Source organism: Amblyomma maculatum, chromosome 1 (assembly GCF_055883805.1).
Source record: "Amblyomma maculatum isolate TAMU_Amacu chromosome 1, ASM5588380v1, whole genome shotgun sequence".
Lineage (NCBI taxonomy): Eukaryota > Metazoa > Arthropoda > Arachnida > Ixodida > Ixodidae > Amblyomma > Amblyomma maculatum.
The window spans coordinates 134,765,449-134,786,150 of record NC_139344.1 but is presented as its reverse complement, the minus strand read 5'-3'; the positions used below and the strand labels follow the sequence as shown (position 1 = coordinate 134,786,150).

At 43.7% G+C, this 20,702-nt stretch overlaps 1 protein-coding gene across 1 annotated transcript in view; it reads right to left on the bottom strand.

Moving 5' to 3' along the window:
- LOC146203982 (transmembrane channel-like protein) overlaps positions 1 to 20,702 on the bottom strand; it is a 46,522-nt gene that overhangs the window by 18,877 nt on the left and 6,943 nt on the right. The gene's annotated exons all lie outside the window — the stretch shown is intronic.

Sequence of the window (20,702 nt, the reverse complement as noted above, 5' to 3'; positions counted from 1 at the left end):
ATCTGCCGCTACCATTACAATATATATTAAAGCGAGTCTCGCAGCAACTCGAACACACTATTCGGCGTACTGCAACCCGTCCTGAACGGATATTTACTACTGCAAACCTTTTTCCTACCTTTTTCCCCTGCCTATTTTTGCGATTTCATAATTGGTTTAACTATCGATTTAATTCGCAAACCCGGAAAAATTCAACCTGTATGCAGTGAGGCGCATAGTGAACTGCAAGCTCAGGGAAAGACCCAATCGAAGAATGGTGCCACTGTCACCATTCAAAGTTCACGCATTCTACAGCTGCCCAGCAGAAGGCATGTTCACAGCAGCCTTGCTGTGAACATGCCTTCTGCTGGGCAGCTGTAGAATGCGTGAACATGCGCCAATCATGGAAAAAGTGCGCGGATATACGACGCAACGCATGAAGCCTGCAAATACGGTGCGAGTCGTAAGGTGCACGCAGATACAGCGACCCACAAAAACGACGGGTAACTGGGGGAAACCTCAACAGCGCGTTATCAAAGCTGTTCACTGTTATTATGTCCTTAGTAATTTAGACGTGCTAATAATAGAAACGACGTTGGCAAAACCAAGTTCAAATGCTTCTTTTATCGATTTTTCGCCAGCTTTGCATTATGCCCGCAGGTTACGCGGTAGATTCAAATGCTCACAGAAATAATATTCTCTAATTGTTGGTCTTTCGCACGTCAATCTTGAATAACAGGGAGCTATTAAGTGCAAGCTGTTAAAATGTGAACAACCAACACTTCATAATTTTGAAGCGGAAGGGACGGGTAGATTTGAACGGTTGTATCGATCGAGTAGTCAACATCAGATTCGCGTTACAAAAATGTGCTCGTACACGTTTTCGGAATCCCTATTGCCCAATATTGCAAGCTTGCACTCGAGAATGTGCACTGCGCACTAGCACGCGCGCCCATGTTGCAAACCTCCCAGCTTCAGGTTTCGCCTCCTCGCTGCGGCTTTTCCGGGGTTTTTCGAAGTTTTAGTGTTCTGTGGGTCACAGTAGTTTTATTTAATGCATGGATCGTCGGTTCCGACGCCGAACAGGTTATGATAATTATTACTTGTCGCGAGAGAGAGCGTACATTTGAGATGGAACTGCAGATATTGATACCGGCGGTCCTGCTCGGCATGCTTCTGAGCGGTCATATTGCTACGTACGGTTTACGCTAGAGATGGATCCCTGAGGAGCGAGTCGGATCTTCTGAGCGACTCTTTCAAAAGTGCGGGTGAGCGGCGGCTCACTAAAATTGAGCAGGCGGCTCTTTTGGTGAGCCGTCTCTCTCGTTCAGTGATTCGTTTCGAGCCGAACGGTTCCTTGGGAACCAGATCTCGCTGCGACTTCGGCGTCATCTATTAGCGATGCGAGAAAGCAACTGCCCTCTCTTATGGCCTCCGAGGTCACCCCCCCCCCCCCCCCCCCCCCGCGCGCGTGGGGGTGATCGCGGAGGCCATGCCTCCCGCCCTTCCTCGCAAACATCCCCTCGCATCCCCTCGCCTTCGGCTTTCTTTTGAGCTGCTTTTTCAGAAGAGCGATAATGAGCTGCGGCTCACTGAGCGGCCGCTCTTTTGGAGGGCCTTCGCTCAGTTAGCGGTCAGGAACCGTGAGCGACGGTTCTTTTGGGGAGCCGCTCGTTCAGTGAGCCGTCAGGAACCATTCTGCCAGAGTCGGGTCTTTTGCTTGCTGCGACTTCAGCGCCATTGATTAGCAGTCCGAGAAAGCAACTCTGGTGGGCAGGCATGGGTGGATCGAGCCGGCATATAACGAAAAGAAAAACGACTGCAGTCTATACGATCATCCGCGCGCCGTCGGCTGCCGTCGGTCGGAGCGCGGTCGGCTGCTTCGCCGCTGTGTCGAGGCTCCGCGCCGGCGACTTGGCAGCCGCAATGCTGCGTCTATGGTTCGGGTGGTCGCCGCTGGTTTTGTGCGTCTTTTGTTTTGCTTTCAATGCTTGCTATGCGTATGCATAGCCCCTTCCGCAGCCACCCCATACAGAAAAAAAAATCTGGTTCGGCCACGAATAAACAGCTCTGACTGCAGCCCATCGTGTGCTCTAAACGGGAAACAGCTAGATGCCTTGAAAAATTAAAACCACACATCACAGCATAAATGACGAGCGATGCGGCTTGAAGTAGACACAAAATGAATGAATGAATGAATGAATGAAATACGGTCGGCGTGTGTATGCGGCGGCAAAAATAGGGAGATTGAAGAAGTTTGAGTTGGAGGACTGGGGAAGAAACCTGTTGCCAGGTAGAAAGGAAGCAACGGGAGAAGCCGGGGGGGGGGGGGGGGGGGGGGCTGAGAGCTGTGGGCATTGCGAAAAACTGTCGCAAAGTTGAACAATAGGGTTATCAGGATATTCGAAAAACGAATCAGCTAGGGAAAGCAAGAAAAAAGGGGGGGGGGGGGGGGCGTGCAAAAACCGCAAATTAGAAAAGGCAAAAAGGACTAACGCGGTCTCGTGCTACAAAGCGCACACAGCATTAAAAAAACAATAGATGCATTTACATAATACTTCAGGCTCCTGAATTCATTGTCACCGGGAATATAAGAGAGACCTCGAATCAGTTAATCTGCTTTCTCTATATTTATAATTCACTACTACCATCTGTCGATATCCTCACTATCTATATTTATTAACGGTCAGTCCACATGAGATTTTGGGCTATCTTTAGAAATTGATGGCCCCAAGTATTTATCAGGGATAATTCTCAGTGTGGTGCATTATGACAATGTTCTTCAGATAATTTTGAAACAATAGGTTAAGAAATGAACCGAAATCCTCTCTTGGGGAATGGGTGCACCTCCAGTAAATATAGCGGACCTAAAGAGAAAGGATCACATTAAAAAAAACGGATTTTGCTTTTTACTGGACTTTTGTAGCCACCATGAAGGGAGATAGAATGTAAACACAAATATTTTCACACTTTCGTTGAGTTTCGGAAGGTCGAACTGGCGCGGATCAGTGAACGAGAGAGAGAGAGACAGAGCCGTCTTTCTATCTCTCGAATAGACCACTGCTTGCTCCTGAGCAAAACAGATATAAGTGAGTCGGTAAGCAGTTCAAATAAGCCAGCTCACTTCAGTGAGCTGAGACGTTCTGAGCCGCTTTGCCCATCTTTAGTTTACGCGATTGATCACCGAGTGGCATGGAGGCAGCCTTGCCTCATTGCCACTAAGCCTACATTAAAAGAGAATTTCACAACACGATGGTGCACAGGGCACTGAGATATTCCGAGGCAACAGAGCACGGTATACCTTTCCTAAACTATACACAAACCTCGTGTAGCACCAGGTGAAAGCTATGGCGCGCGCGAACTCTAGCAAAAACTTGTACGCGTACAAAGGTACGAAATGTGCCAGAACAAACTGGTACTCTCATAACTGAGGCAAGCAATGTTTAATTGGACACCGCAACTCTTCAGGTACGACCAGAAGACGAAGATATCCCAAGTAGCACTGTTCGAAATCTTTCCAAATTTCAGTTTCATGCCTACACCATGAGCCATGGGCTAGAGGAACCGTATAGTAAGGCTCCGGATTTACTGCTACAACCGGTGCGGCCAACCTCAACCTGATCCCCACAAGTGGCATAGAGCCGAAATAACACCCGGAAAGTGACTTCACCCATTATTTCATTGTTCACTCATTTGTTCTCTCTCATTATTCACTCTTCCCTCGTGAACTTAACACCAGGTTATCTCGCCCGGCAGCGTACCTGGCCGTTACCTCACAGCAATCTTTATTGCGAACATGCAATTTTATTGTCAATCACTGTTCATCAATTCTGCCACGGCCACCTCCAAGGCCTTATCTGTATCTGTAAATAAAATAAAAATAAATCTGTCTGAAAATCTGTCTGAAACAGAGCATCAGTTTCGACCCGTTGCTTAAGAAGAATAAAACACCTACTCAAGCTGAGTTCATCAGGAGACATATTAAGGAGGGAGGCGACAGACAAAATAAAAGTTTGGTAAAATTGTTTACCTTTAAATCTGTCTCATTATTTTTGTTTCGTAATACTAGTGATCCTAGGATGTTCCGCCATCGAAAAGGGCATGCAGGAACGCTGATGCCAGCGTGAGAAACGGAGGCGAAAAGATAGCTGTTTTCATAGATGTCTTGAAAGCCCGTTGTTTACCACGACAGAACACTTTCATTAGCTCATTGCCACGTATTATTTTTATTACATTAGAGTTAAATGCTTAGCGCGGTGAGTATAGCTCACAGCGGGTGGATCTATTATGTTTTGCGGTGGCATGTGACGGGGGAAATGTGGTGCCTGATATGTACTTGGAAATTCCTGTAGCATACTAAACTGGTTCAAAAGGTGTGCACGGACGCCTGCTGAAAGATCGTCGTGTCGCAACGCAGGGTCGTGTCGCCATGATTCAAATGGACCTGCATAAGGCGTTCGATAGAGTTGCGCATGAAATCTTGTTCGTGCTTTTTGAACATGTAAATGTAGGACGCGTCATCACTGACGGAGTGAAAATGGTGTATAGTGTCCGTACATCCAGGTTCATTATAAATAAGCACCTGAGTGATAGTATCCCAGTGTTGTCATCGGTGAGACAAAGTTGTCCTCTTTCTCCACTTCTTTCCGCACTGTATCAATTGAGCCATTTTGTCTAAGACTGCTCACAAGGCAAAATATTGAGGTTACACTTTTTGTGATAAAGAAGTACATGTGTTGGCATATGCAGACGATATAGCAGTGTTCTGTAGTGACCAGGAAATCGTGCAAGAAGTGGTAAAAAAGGCCGTAAATATTTGTGATTGTGAGTGTTTTGGATTTTGGCATGATAGCTGGCAAGCCACGCCGGAACTGTTTTGCAGAATGAAGTGGGTTGACACGCCAGGAAAGTACCTTGGCGTGCCACTAGCCCACTACCAAGAGAGCAAAAAATATTGGTCCGACGAAGCAGAGCGCATTAGGGCTAAGACAAACAAGTCTGGAGGTCACGACTTTTTCATGTTTGCAAGAGCGACTGCTTGCAATATGTTTTTAATAGCGAAGATATTTCATGTTCTTCAAGTGTTATCTTTACTCAGGATTTCCGTGCAAAAGTTGCATAGAGTTTTCGCAACGTTTATTTGGGCGTCAACGTTTATTTGGGACGCCTTTCGGAATACGTTTCCTTACCATGCGCAGAACCAGGTGAAGTGTCTTGCGACCTGTTAATGTTGCTCTGCATGCACAGTATCCTGCATCCTGCTTATAAGCATTTCATTGAAAGCATCATCTACACACAGGAAGTGTTCGGGCAGCAAGATCCTCAACCGGAGTGACTGCCAGTCCTCGACAAGCTAAAATCATTTATTCTATTCTCTCATCGTGCAGTAGCCAGAAAGTAATCGTTGCTTTTATTGTCATGTAAATGTATTTTGTGTTTGTTTGTGCTGCCAAGACGATAATAAAGAAAAAAAGCCTGTGGCGACGTGTCACCAGTTTATCTTTGCCTGCCTTTTAGTTGTGTTTTCTGTTGTGCAGCTCAGTAACAGCTGAGTGCTTTGTAAATAGTCAGTGTACATAACCCTTTCTGTACATAACCACGTGTAATAAATACCATGCGAGAAAAAGGAAACGCTGTGACGCAACGGATAACGCGTCTGACTACGGATCAGAAGAATCCAGGTTCGAATCCTGGCGAGCTCGCTTTGTCTTCTTTCTTCTTTTTTAACTGCTGCATGTAGGGGATAACTGGAGCGGACCTCCCAGATGATGCTCTATTGAAAGTCGCTGGTCTAGCTCTGCTGAAAACAAGGTAAATCATGGGCATGTTAGGCCATTTATTAATACGTGCTGCGAAACTGCTGCTTCCGCAGGAGACGCGGCAATTATTACTATTTACGTGAATTTGTTAAGCTCTAAATGAAACCATATCTGGCGCCCATATATAACTTTGTATGCATATTGCAATATTTTTATTCTACTTTAAGCTAGCTGCTACGGTTCCTGAGTAATCACAATTACCACACTCGTTAAGTCAAAGTTATCGCTTGGCCGTGCAGTTATTGAAGAAAAAGTGCACAAGTTTCATAAGTCACCATGTTGGCAAAGACCCGTTCTGTGCAATAATTTCAACAATGTTATCATTAATTTTTTTAATTGCCTAATACGTAGGATAGCAAACGTTAAACACAGGGTTGATGTTTGCATTCAAACGCTGCTTCCAAAGACTACAAAGACAAATTTCAAAAGCACCTTCACGAAGAAGAAGTGAAATTTAGAGCTTTCTCGCTGTTTTTAGCTTTTCAGGATCTATGCAAACAAAAAAAAAGCAAGAACATTCTGCTGCCATTTGTTACGCTACGCCAAAATAGTGAGCCATAGCAATCGAAGAAACAGTGAAAGCTGAGAAAATCAGCGTTGATGTAGATTGTGTCTCGTTTACATCGTTTATCGCCGGTTTTGACCTTGATTTTGTTCTGCGAAACTGGGACCAGAGGAAATCCCTGGTCTCTTCTTGTCACAGTGTCACATAGCCGTGGTAAGATGGCGGGGCTTCGTTGTCAAAAACCAGCCTTGATATGCGGTGTGTCGGACCATCAAAAGTGCAATTTGCTGACAACTTCTACTTTCTATTTGTGTTCATTTATAAATACATTAGTCGTCACTTCAGGGTCATCACATGGGAGGCATGCTCAAAAAAAAAAAAAAAAAAAAAAGAAGAACATTACGTACTGAGGGCACACCGTCAGACAGCATGGTCAAAGCACGGAGGTCGTGCAGATTGATCATTGATCAGCACAGGCTGGAACATCTATTGAATAATGTCTCAAGCCAATGTGATTTCTCGTCAACTACATAGAATTCATGTCATCTACTGAAACTATGCTTTTTTAAAACGTACCTCTATACTCGTCGCGTAAGCGAGAGAGTTAGTGACGGCGAACTTGCTGACGTACGTAACAGCTTGTTCTGCGTTCAAAATGCCCAATATTTGTAGCGAATGAAGCCAGCAGGTAGCTATAGCGTAGGAAGGGCGCAAAGAAGAGAAGCTCGGGAGATAAATAAGAAGCGTTTTGAGACGAGTGCGAATCCTGCATACACACTTATACCAGACTGAAGTAGAGCTTGTTGCTGGGCTAGTTGGTTCATGATCGTACGGTGAAAGTAAGCGCAAGAAAAAGGGGACAAACACAAGAGAGGAGACAGGACAAGCGCGTTGTCCTGTCTCCTCTCTTGTGTTTGTCTCCTTTTTTTTTTTTTGCGCTTACTTTCCCCGTACGATTATACCAGACTCTTGATCTCAAGCAGAAGCGAATAAGTTAAAGCAGCTGAGTAACAGGAACGCTGTCAAGTACAAGGACCACCCGGAGTACTAGGCAATAAGGTTTTAATTAAATTGAAGGTGAGGTACAGAAGTTTTGCTAGAGGAGGCATGATAAACAAAACTTAAGTGCGCATACCGGTAACAGATATTCAACCATAGCATGCAAGTTTAAGGATTAGTACCCAAGTGTTGACAAATAAAGCATCGAAACACAGACATAAGAGCAAAATGCATCCTACATGAAGTTAATCAGTGGCAAAAATATCATCGCATAAAACAGAATTCAACCTTTTTTTGATATTTTACACTGGTTACATTGTGTTATCTTCAGCCCTAAACTGTCTGGACAGTCAGCGAAACTGAACGACGTAGGCTAATCGAAAAATGGGAAGAGTGGGCATGACAAAACAGCAGACACTTCGAGATAAAACCAAATCAGCCTTTCCACTAACGGTAAATGATTTTATTCGCTAGGTGCGGTACAATGTTAAAGCGGCTGAACAAATCATATCATTTTGTCCCCGCCGGGGTGACGCAGTGGTTACGGCGCTCGACTACTGTTCCCAAGGACGCGGGATCGAATCCCGGCCTCGGCGGCAGCTTTTGGATGGAGGCGAAAAGCAAGGCGCCCGTGTGCTGTGCGATGTCAGTGCACGTTAAAGAACCCCCGGTGGTCGAAATTACCGGAGTCCTCCATTACGGCGTCTCTCATAGCCTGAGTTGCTTTGGGACGTTAAACTCCACAAACCAACCATATCATTTTCTCCTAATACGTGAACTTGCTATGATAGAAAATCTGTTGTCAGTATGTGCGCTTGAGCGTTGCGTCCCCTAAAAATTTCTGCACCTCACCATTTTTTTTTTCTTTCAAACCTGTCAGGGGTTCCGGGCATTTTTTGTGCTTGACAGCGCTTCTGTTACTCAGCTGATTCAATTTATTTGCTTATTATTAAGATCAAAATTATGGTATGGGTGTGTATGTATATGATCCGTGCTCGTTCCAGAACGCCTCTTGTTCTCCTCCGAAGCTTCGTCTCTGCGCTCTTCGTACGTTAGCTACCCGCTGGCGTCATTCGCTAAATGTATCAGGCACCTTGAGAACAAAAAGAGTTATTAGGTACACCAGCAAGTTCTCAGTTACCAAACTCTGCAGTAATTGGTTGCTTGCGCGATACATATAGAGGTAAGGTTTAAAGATTCGCAGTTTATGTAGACGACATGAATATCATGTAGTTCGCAAGAAGTGACATTGCCGTCAGATCCCATTCAATAGATGCTGCAGCCTGTGCTGACTGAACTGCAGGACCTTCGCGCTTTGACCATGCTTTTTTGACGGTGCGTCGTCTGTGCGTGAATCTTCTTTTTTTACAGTGCGTTTCCTATTACTGCCCACGAGTGAAGAATAATGTATTCTCAAATGAAGTTAAATAGAAAAACGATGTGAGCAAACTGCGCTTCTGATGGTCCAGGCATGCCGCAAATCACCGGCATGCCACCGACGAAGCACCGGCATCATACTACGGTTATGTTGTACATTGTCAAGAGAATGTATCAGAGCTTCCTCTGGTCGCAATGTCGCATTTCACAGAACAAAATCTAGGTCAAACTAAACGAGGCAAAGGAGAGATTATACTGCAAGGCTGATTTTCTCAGCTCTCCCTTCTTCTTCTTTTTTTTTTTTTTTGTTACTATGACTCCTTCTTTCGGCGTTGTCTAACAAATCATAGCAGAATGGTCCTCTTATTTTGCATGTAAATCATGAAACGTTGACGACAGCCAGGAAACCCTGATTTCGCTTTCTACTGGTGAAACTGTTTTTGAAAGTTATGTTTCTAGGAAACGTTTGCATAGAAACATAGATGCACAGTTCAACTTTCATTCCCCTAAGTATTGAGCAACTAAAGTAATTGCTGATATTATTATTGCAGAGAAAAGACCTTTACCAAGATGTTAATATATACTTTTCAATTTTTACTTCTGTAAATGAACGACCCGGGAAGGACTAACTTTACTAGTGTGGTAACTGCGATTACTGGAGCACCATAGACGGTAGCTTATAAAAGAAAACGGTTCCTAAATATGCATCAAATCGGCACATGTCAGAGCCAAGTTTGGTTGCATTTGAAGCATAATTAACGTATATTGTTCTAATTGCGCTTTTCTGAAAGGAAGCTAGAATTCCTTAGAATTTTACAGTAATTGAAATAAACATGTGCATAATTTTTGTTTCTTTTCAGAGAGAGTTCGATCCGCAATGACACCATTTGGGAAGTCCGCGCCAGTCATCCCTTGCATGCAGCGGTGGGAAAAAAAGTAGACAAAGAGAGCCTGCTAGGATTCGAACCTGGCATCTTCTGATCCGTAGTCAGACGCGTTATCAGTTGCGCCACAGGCCCAGACGTTCAATCAATAAATATTAGCCCTTATTCTATCAATGCCACACAGAGGTTACCTGCATAGGGGTTATTTATATATATATATATATATATATATATATATATATATATATATATATATATATATATATATATATATATATATATATATATATATATATATATATATATATATATATATAAAGGAGCGAACAGTCTACGAGCGCAAGACAAACGTTCGTTTTATTTTTTTGTTTTTTTTTTCGTTTATGCTGTTGAAATCACAGGAATTTTTGTCGTATGGTGATTATTGGAATGAAGAGCATTAAATGCAAAGCGGAAGGGAAAACAACGCGCCGATGGTGTGTGTATATAGAAGCCAACAGTCGGCGAGGCCAAGGAAAGCGTTGGGAATGGTACTTTGTCTTTTTTTTTTTAAGTTTACTTGGATAATCACAGAAATTAGTAATGTAATCGTGGGTTCGGTTCCCACCATCGGCACGTTGTTTTTTCTTCTACTTTGTGTTTAATTATCTTTCCCCTCTACCGATTACATTACTAATTTCTGTGATTATCCAAGTAAACATAAAAAAAAAAGACAAAGTACCATCTCCAACGCTTTCCTTGGCCTCGCCGACTGTTGGCTTCTTTCCTTCATGTATTATAACGAGCACCCTCATTTCCCCTTAATCGATCTGCTATATATATATATATATATATATATATATATATATATATATATATATATATATATATATATATATATATATATATATATATATATATATATATATATATATATATATATTTGAGTTTCGCGACTTACTCAATAAGCGCAAAAGTTGAACTGTTATTTTCGAGGTGGCAGTGTACATGTCCAATGGGCAGATACAGACTTTGTCATCAGTATACAAGCGAATGCATTTGCTGAGCAGGCATACTGAAATCCACCTTTTTCGCAAGACCCATTGGCTCCCGTGCGTGCAGACCTCTTCTACTCTGCCTTCTCCACAGTTACACCGGTTGAAAACAAGTTTCGCTATAGCTTGGCTGAAAACCCTAGAGTGTAGTACGTATTGCAGAGTTTTTTTAGCGACTGACGCAAGATGGCGACACATGAAAGCGTACCGGGCCACTTCGCCAGCGGAGCTATAGCGTCTCGGCTGCGGCGCCCACGTCCGTTTTTTTTTTTTTTTTTTTATTTTATTTTTTTTAACCACTCCTCTGGATAACGGTACTCAATTTCTGCACGTCAACTGAGGAGGATCACGTGACAACAAGAGTGAAGTAGAATCTACGTCACGGCTAGGTATGAACAATCTGGTCCTCCTGTTAACATACATTTTAACAATGAGTGCGCAGCCGTCGCGTACGCTTCCCCCTGTACGCCAGGCGACCACTCCACCCTTCACCCCACCAGGTCTCAGAAAGGCATGGAAAAAAAGTTCGAAAGAAAAAGTGTGCATAGAGGGCAAGGAGGCGAGGGGAAAGTTAAAAATAAAAGCCTGCATAGAGGGCAAGGAGAACCAGGATTGTAGCCGTGACGTAGGTTCTATGTCACCCTTGTCACGTGATCCTCCCCAGTTGACGTGCAAAACTTGAATCCCCTGCGTAACAGACAAAATTTGGTGTACATATCAGACACCGCATCGCGCACACAACATCTTGCAAAAGAAGCTAATTAATCCACCTGCTCTGAGCTGCACTACCCGCGTCATGCATTTGATTGTAGTGCAATACGCAATACACATGACAGTGGGCTAATGAGTGCTATAAAGGTAAACAACGGGATTTCAGACATTTATGAAAAGGGTCCCATATTTGCGCGTTCCTTTCTCATGTTAGCGTCCGCAGTTCATGGATGTCCTTTTCCATGGCCGTACATCCGAAGGTCACGAGTATTGCAAAAAAAAAAAAAAAAAATGATTTTAAAAGTAGAAAAAAAAAAATATGCGCTGAAATTAGTCGTTGTAGCTAGGTGTTTTATTCTTCTGATACGAAATAAGAAGTTGTCCAAACTGAAGCTCTACGTCCCCGCTCCTTCAAACAGATGTCTGTATAATGTGACCAGGCGAGGTATCTGATGTTTTGTTTATGAAGAGTGAATAACGGAAGAGAAGATATTAGTGAGCAATGAGAGGAGAATTTGTCAAGAATAGGTGAGTGACTTTGCAGGAGTTAATTCGGGGCTATGCAACCGATTGGCTTTTTCGTGAGGTCACAAAATGTGGCCTTGCACGGATATATCAAACGAAGTGCGATATAACGGATCCAACGTACGAGGTTTTCAAATTCGCTAGCCAACAAAGGAAGTGATGGAGCCTATGGACTGACCAATGACTGACCATGACCTCTTACGGTGCTTTCACGCTTAAAAAGCCATCAGAACGGATTCGAACCGGTCGAGTTCGAACCCGGATACTCGGCGTCAGTACCCGAGTTTCCTCATTACTAAGCCATGGTGGAGGGTGCTTTCGCGCTTTATAACCCGATTTGAGCAGGATGTATAGTACCCTCCATTTGACTCGGCGGCTCCCTTATGACGCCACATGTTGGGTTAAACCCGAGGCCTCCGCGATCAAGCGCGACGTTACACCGGAGCTGATCGCGAAGGCCACGGTTAAACCTCCTCCATTCGACGCGGCGGCTCCCAGATGGCGCCACATGTACAGCCAAAACTACAGCGCGCCAGGCTCATAGTCGCAGAAAACCTCTTGCTTATACACCGTTTGGCAAACACAACTGTAAGGTTACGTCACACCATAACGGGAAAGATGATGATTAACTGGTGCATCGAGTGCATTGTGGAAATGTTAATCAAGTATCATGTAAAAAAGCAATTACATAGAGTTTTTTTTTTTTAAACAAGCCGAACAAAAGCTCGTGCTTTCGCACTATAATTGACTTAGCAGAGAAAACCTATGCTAATTTTTTATTGCTAGTTGTACACATATATAGATGCCTTCCCGCATTATTTAACTTTACATACTAGAGAACCAAAATGCCTGGAGAGCAGCGCTAAAATTTCTCATTACCGCGTATCGTAATTGTCTAACAATTTTCTGACAACGCTTTAGCGTTCTCCTTTCTTTATTTCCATCATAGCAGCCGAATATAAGGCGAGGTTCTATCGTCACCATTCAGATGAGTTATGAAAGTCGGTACGTTTATTTCATTAGTTGTTTCGTTTTCTCTTTTAAATCCGGATAATTTCATAACTGCAGGCCGCATTGCCAGAGAGGAGCCACGCCCAACCGAAAAACAAGTTTAGCCGCCTGGATTCCAACAGTTGGGACAAATTGCCTATGATAGCGATATGTCTTCATGACGGACGCTGGCTTTTTACGTCTCGTGTTTCCATGCCAGTGACGGCGCGGCTTGGTCCCACTTTGTCGACAGCATTTTCCTGCGTGCGCCGCGCCTCCCTTCCACATCCACCGCCCACGCAGGGACGAGCGGCAATCCGGCTCGGAGATATCGGGATTTAGAGCAACCAACGAAAGAGGGGAGGAAAAAAAAATGGGACCAGCATTAGGAACGCAACAAAGACACGACGCGCGAGGCCGCCGGAAAAGCGGCACAAAATCCCAGCCCGCCCGCGCAGTGCTCGCCCCGGCGGGGCGGGGCCGCGGGCTTTGGGTGGGTCCGGACCCGGCGCTCGGGCTTTTGTCCCACTTCATTAGGCCCGCGGCAGAAGGGCATCAATAAAGCAGTAGGGGGAAAAACAACGCTCGCGGGTCCCGGCTCTGGCCTCGCGCTGCGCCCAGCACGTACAGCTGCCGCGGTGGGCGAACAGCGGCGTATCATCGCCGGCACGATACGATCTTGGCCAGCCGCCTTATCGCCGTGTCCGCTCCTTGCTTTGTCCCCCGGCTCGGCGACATGTCGCGAGACGCTACGATGGCCGCCTTCGAGGGGCTACAGCGCACGCGACGAGCGAACGGCCTGTGAACTTCAACGCGACGCGTACTCTGAACATGGACGGGTTCATCGATAATTATCGATATCATTTCGTGCTGGATGTACTGCACGTATTCGCATAACGGATGCACCTTCTTGTCCCTAATGTCTGGAAATGTAAGAAAGTGTTCATTACGCAAGGACATTGGGAGAAACATGTGAAGGGGCAAGGACGGGGCAGAAAGTTGGCTGATGATGTCAATGTTCCATTCGGCCCGATTCACATTTTGAATAAAACGAACGCGGTCTTCCAGTGGTTTCCGTGTTCGAGAGCACAGTCGACAATGTTCAACCCAACCTCGCACATTAATCGTGCAGTCGCCCATATGCTATTCTAAGGAAGCACAACTGGAGGTCACTATAGCGCAACTCGGAATTCATCGCGCGCAAGCCGCAACAAGCTACTGCACTCCTTAAATGCCAGATCGAACATAAAACCCTTACTAGCTAAGCTTGCTACCAGGAATACTGACTCCCACATCCCGCGCGGAACATTGTTAACGGACTTTTATCCCGCAGGGCGAGGTGTATTTCAGTTTAAAAACTTTTGCCTGGTTTACATTAAAGCGGGAAGGTAATTTTTCGCTGAGCGTTTTCTTAAAGCGGACAGCTTGAAAAGAAAAACGAAATCGTAGAAGAGACAGTGCACTGAATTACGGAAGTTGTCTGCAGGTTGGTACGGAAGCTAATACGCAGAGCAGATGTCCGGGCCTAAGTTGCGTTGAGGCACAGGAGAGGCATATAGGGTGCATTCTCATAGGCATAGACCAACAACGTTATTATTAATAATAATAATAATAATAATAATAATAATAATAATAATAATAATAATAATAATAATAATAATAATAATAATAATAATAATAATAATAATAATAATAATAATAATAATAATAATAATCTTTATTTAATGTGCGCAGAAACAATCATGTGGTCTTCGTGCTGCAGCACAAATAAAACAAAAAAATGAAAATACCCGCACAAGTTTTACACGCACAGATAGAACACAAAAGAAGAAATAAATAACACGTGAAATGAAACAGACGAAAAGTGTCAGGGAAAGAAAGAAATCAATGAGTAGCATGTCTTATATACACAGTGAGAGAATTGTTGACCACATCACCAAAGAAAAAAGAAACGCTAGATAGAGAGGAAAAAACAACAACAAATAACTGACATTGATTACAGTAATGTAGAAATATACATAAAATAAAGAACCATTCCAGGCGCAACAAGTGCGTGGTACTTAACACACAAGCTAGAAATACAGGAAAATAAAAAAAGAAATAGAATTGAACGCGGGACAGTAAGATTCGAATATAAAGTTTAAAATTAAAATATAAATAACAAACGGATAAAAAGCAGTTCAAGATACAGACAGCATTGAACAGGAGAAAAAGCAAAAAGTGAAGTAAATATAATATTTTATGCTAGAAAGTGGGAGTTATATGTGATGAAGTACTATTTGGAATACAACGCTACGAACATCCAATATAAATGAACAGAGCGAGCTTTGGAAGATGTCAAGGTGAGGACAAAAAGTTAAATAACCACTGCATTCTGTCCAGGGGGGAATGGGAATGAAGAGACGGAGAAACTTGAAATGGTCTGAATTCCCTCATGCTCTTTCGCGGAACGCGCAGTAGGATGTACTCTTAATGTGGCCATGTAGGAGTTTCTACAGAAAAATGATATCAACTCTGACACGACGGCAGTGAAGAGAAGGAAAATTCAGTTTGGTGCTGCTGGTGGAGCGAGAGGAGGAAGCTGCGCAAGGAAAGCGATATCGAAATGTCCGTAAAAAAAAAAAAAAAAAAAAAAAAAAAAAAAAAAAAAAAAAAAAAAAACTGTACTTTGTCAATCTTGTCCAAGTTCGATTTGCAAGTGCCATTCAGTCATTGCATTGAATAAATTCTGATTCTGAAACAACCGACGCGTACTCCGAGAGCGGCAAGCATATGAAAAAGTACAGTTTTAAAAACGGAAGTGGAGTACGAAACTCTCTCGAAAGTCTGCAAATGAATCCGAGTGTGCGCATAGCCCGCTAATCAATGCGTTTAGTGTGAGAGGAGAAGCTGAGGGTGCGGTCAAAAAGTACACCAAGGTCATTAATTTCATCAACCCTGTCCAACAGCACAGAATTCACAGAATAATGGTAGAGAAAGCTGTGTTTTTTACGAGTAGATGAGACAACCCTGGTTTTGGAAGAATTGAGGGTAAGTCGATTCTTCGCACACCAATCAGAAAAAGCAGATATGTCCGATTGCAACAACCAGCAATCTTGAAAAGAATGTATTACCTTGAATATTTTTATATCGTCAGCATAAAAAGAAAAGATGAGTTTTTGATCACCCAGGAAACGGAGAAGAGGAGCGGGCCTAATACAGAACCCTGATGAACTCCACTGGTTGCAGAGTAAACGAAGGAGGTCTGTCTATTGACACTGACAAAACAGGAGCGATCAAGGAGATAGTTGCGTAGGAGGGCTACGAGTGAGACTTCGACGCCAGAGAGGAGCTTTTCAAGAAGTAGTGAGTGAGTAACAACGTCGAAAGCTTTGCTCATATCACAGTACGCAGTGTCAACCTGACCTCTCTGAAGGACTGTTGCAGAGGCATACGTCATAAACGTGACTAGATTGGTAGAAGTAAAGCGACCCGATATGAAGCCATGTTGATTCGGTACTATGATATGTTTGAGATGGATGGAAAGTACGTTGTGCAAAGCTAATTCGAAAAGCTTAGAGGTTGCACATAGCAGCGAAATCGGACGATAATTGGAAACATCAGATTTGTTTCCGGACTTGAAGAAAGGAAACACGCGTTCCATTTTCCGCACGCGAGGAAAGGCAGCATTTTTTAAACAGTTATTAAATATGGCAGTCAATAGAGGTACAAAAATGCAGCTGAAGGCTTTTATTATGGCGGCTGGAATGGCATCAGATCCAGGAGACAAAGATGGTCTCAGACGCTTAAGCCTCACAGTTATCAACTCTTCGTCAAAGAGAACGGCATTAGATGGTGCACCAGATGGGAGGCAAACGGAATCACAATCTGGATTTTTGTAAACAGAGGAAAAATGTTGGGCAAAACTGTCGGCAACATCCCGAATTTCCGACCCCTGAGAGTCAACTAAGCTGATACTCGAATCTGATTTAATGGAACGCTTGCGAACGTATCACCAGAACTGACTAGGATGATTTGCGGCACTCTTCTCTTAACACTCAAGATAAGAGTCGTAATCCCGCTTGTATAAGCGTTGCAAAGAGAACGCAAGCGGCGAAACTCGAATTGTCAAACCTAGGGCGTTTCGCTTTACGATGGGCCCGTTCCTTATGTTTTAACGCCCTTATCAGTTCCCTTGAAAACCAGGAAGAAAACTTCCTACGCGTAGGAGTATGCAGAGGTACGTATATATACCGACGCATACCATCAAGAACTATTTCAGTGAAGTGACTGACTTGTCCGTCGGAATCACTTATGTCATTTAAAAGGGACCAGTCGATGGAAGAGAAGAAATTGAAAAGACCGACATAATCACCACATGCATACGCGCATACGAGAGGAGTCGCTGGAGAAAGATTTGATGTTGGGAAAGGTTGAGGGTCGCCGGAGAAGGGGTAGGCAGCGAACGCGATGGTTAGATGGCATCCTCGAGGCATTGCAGATGAAGCTATGTGATGTTAAGAAGATAGTGAGAGACCGGAAAGCGTGGCGTGACATGGTCCATAGGGTCACGAAGAGTCGGACACGACTGAACGCCTGAACTGAACTGATACGCGAAACGGGGCGAATTGCTCACCCGATCTGAATTAGCAGAAGGAGAGGCAGAGACAGTAGTAGTAACTGAAGTGGAGGGTGAAATTTGTCACAGCGAGTCAGCGGCATGTCTGAACTCGAGACTCGAACACTTTCAAAATTCGATAGACAGTTGTCAAGAATATTACCACAGCAGTTTTCAATGAAATTGTGTTGCTGCAAAGAGTTAAAGGCTATAAAATCAAGTAGAGTGTTACACTTACTTAATATGTAATGATTCTTGTAAGAAGAAGTGAATGATTTCCAGTTGATACCTGAAGTATTAAAATCGCCTAAAATAAGAAGTTTGTGTTTGCTATGACGAGTTATAACATAATAGAAGAGACATCTGGGCGAGTTGGTACGGTGACATAATGAATAAACAGCACTACAGACTAGGACGGAGGTCCTGTTCGTTCTTGACCTCCGTCCTAGTCTGTAGCGCTGTTTATTCATCAAGTTATGAGATGTTCGATTGAGAGCAGAACATCATCATAGGCTGAAGGAGGACGAGTCGAGGAATGTAGAAACAAGTAAAAGTTTTTTCATGTCGATTTAGAGTGAGCTCAAGCCACACACATTCTTCAACAGTTTCCAGATCGGAACGTCGAACACACTGCACAGAACTGTCAATAGCAATGAGCAATCCACCTCCACTTTGTTTGGTTCCTGTTTCAGGGTTAATAATAATAATAATCAATCAATCAATCAATCAATCAATCAATCAATCTTTATTTAATGTGCGCAGGAACAACCATGTGGTCTTTGTGCTGCAGCACAAAAAAAAAATGAAAAAGCACAAACATGTTTACACACACAGAGAGAACACAAAAAAAAAGAAATAAATAATACATGAAATGAAACTGAGACGAAAAGTATCACGGAAATTAAGCAAACAATGAGTATCATCACTTATATACACAGTGAGAGAATTTTTTAGCACACCAGGAAATAAAGAAAAAAAAAAAAGAACGGTAGGTAGAAGAGAAAAAAAAAAAACAGATGACTGACATTGATTATAGTAATATAGAAATATACATAAAATAAACAACCATTCCAGGCGCAACAAGTGCATGGTACTTAAAACACAGGCTAGAAATACAGAATAATACAATAAAGAAGTAAAATTGAACAAGGGACAGTAAGATTCGAATATAAAGTTTAAAGTTGAAATATAAGCAAGAAACGGATAAAAAGTAGTTCAAGATACAGACAGCATTGAACAGGAGAAAAAGCAAAAAGTGAAGTAAATCAGCTTAGTTGATAATAATAATAATAATAATAATAATAATAATAATAATAATAATAATAATAATAATAATAATAATAATAATAATAATAATAATAATAATAATAATAATAATAATAATAATAATAATTGGTTCTCAGGAAAGGAAAGGCGCATTATCTGTCACACTTGTTAAGGTGGCACCTGAACCGCGCCGTAAGGGCAGTGAGGAAGGCGGGAGTGAAAGCGGAAAGAGAGAAAGGGGTGGCGTAGTGGAGGGCTCCGGAGTAATTTCGACCATCTGGGGATCTTTAACGTGTACTGACATCGCACAGCACACGGACGTCTCTCCATTTCGCCTCAATCGGAACGCAGTCGCCGGCGGTCGGGATCGAACCCGCGGGAACTCCAGCAGAGTAGCTAGAGCATCTTACCACTGCACCACCGCGGCGGGCCGACAAGGTTATCAACGCTCTGTAATTTTATTAATGTAGTGCATCACTCGCGTCTGTTTCCTCCCGCATGTAAATTATATTTCTTGGACTTTTATACTGGCGCCAGTGCCACTCGCGCATTCATCCCAGTTGTTTCATTTAATTTTGACCGCAGGTACAGCACAGCAGACTGAAACAGTTTTGTATGTTGTTGTGCCGGTAGGGTTATCACACAGTAGCCCACCGTCAACAGGGTAGTGCCAAGGAGTTGGTTGCGCTTCTGTCAGCTCCCTGGCCGGTAGAGATGAATCCGAGTCGGCGCTGGTGAGATGAAGAAAAAGCTTTATACACTATTTACAGGCATTTACACAACGAGATAGGCTCTGGGGCTGAAAGTTAACATAGCCATACGCGACTGTTCTCGCGCAGCGACGGCCGGGGAGATTCTGCCGCGTCCGCTCTCTCTGGGGGTAAACTGCCCCCGATGGACGCTAGTGACGAACTCACACTCGGAGTCTCGAACGGAAGCACTTGAGTCTCCGTAAACCGAGAAACCGTTGACGCTCAAATGGTCCAATCCGACGGCAGCACTTTCGCAGGGCCAATGAGAGAGCTTGCTGCGCTCTTGCTTCAAATATGCCGCGGGGCGAGAAGGGGACCACCGCCAGGGCCACGGCACCGAGCCGTCTGGATGTTCAGCTCATGTTCAAACACGTCGCTTCTCTCCCCTTGGCACGGCTCGCCTCCAGTACACCGGTGTCGTGCAGAGCAGTATCCGAATTTTATGAAGGAGGCGTTCGCCGAAGTTTGGCGTCCGGTTGAATTTCTCGGCGGCTTGGGCCGGGCACAACAAGGTTAAGCTGCTGACAACTGTAAACACAGAGATCATATCGGCGGTGCGTTGTTTGTCCAATATTCGAATGATTATATGGCTACGCACTGGGCGTAGAAAACCTCGTCTTTAAGGCACGAAAAAAATCCAAACCAATTATAGACGAATCGCCCATTGTCTGCTTTATGGTGCGTGTTGTGACATTATGGGCGAATCCGCTATGTTTACAGTGATATAGGCATATATGCTTTCACGCTCGAGAAATAGAGCTTAACACAATTTTATGGTTCTTTTGGGCTTCTGAAAGTGGTGCCTGCTATAATTTCCGGTCATCATCAGCAGACTGCTCGCCATCACAAACTTCATACGCGAGGTAAAAGAAAAATTATTTTGACTGCCGAAATAAACGGGGACCCTTGAATATGCGAGCGCATTCGTTACGCGAGTAAACGAGGTATTATACTAATAAAAACAGAAACTAAATGAAGCGACCATGGGACGTAACGACCAGCTAATAAGCTTTTGTATGTCGAAGACTAAAGGCTTAATCGATATCAAAAAGAACAGTTCGTTACAATTACTAGCGAAGTATGATGGATATATAACAAGCTTGGCCTCCTGGGTGGGAACTTTCTGCTTTTCGAAGGACGGGATTGCAAGAGCCTATATTCAGCTAAGAGCAATTGGAAAGTCGTTTTTTTTTTTTTTTTTCAACCCAGAATCGACCCAGTTCCCAGCAGCGGCGATGCACCGGAATATTGGTCTCTGCTGCCT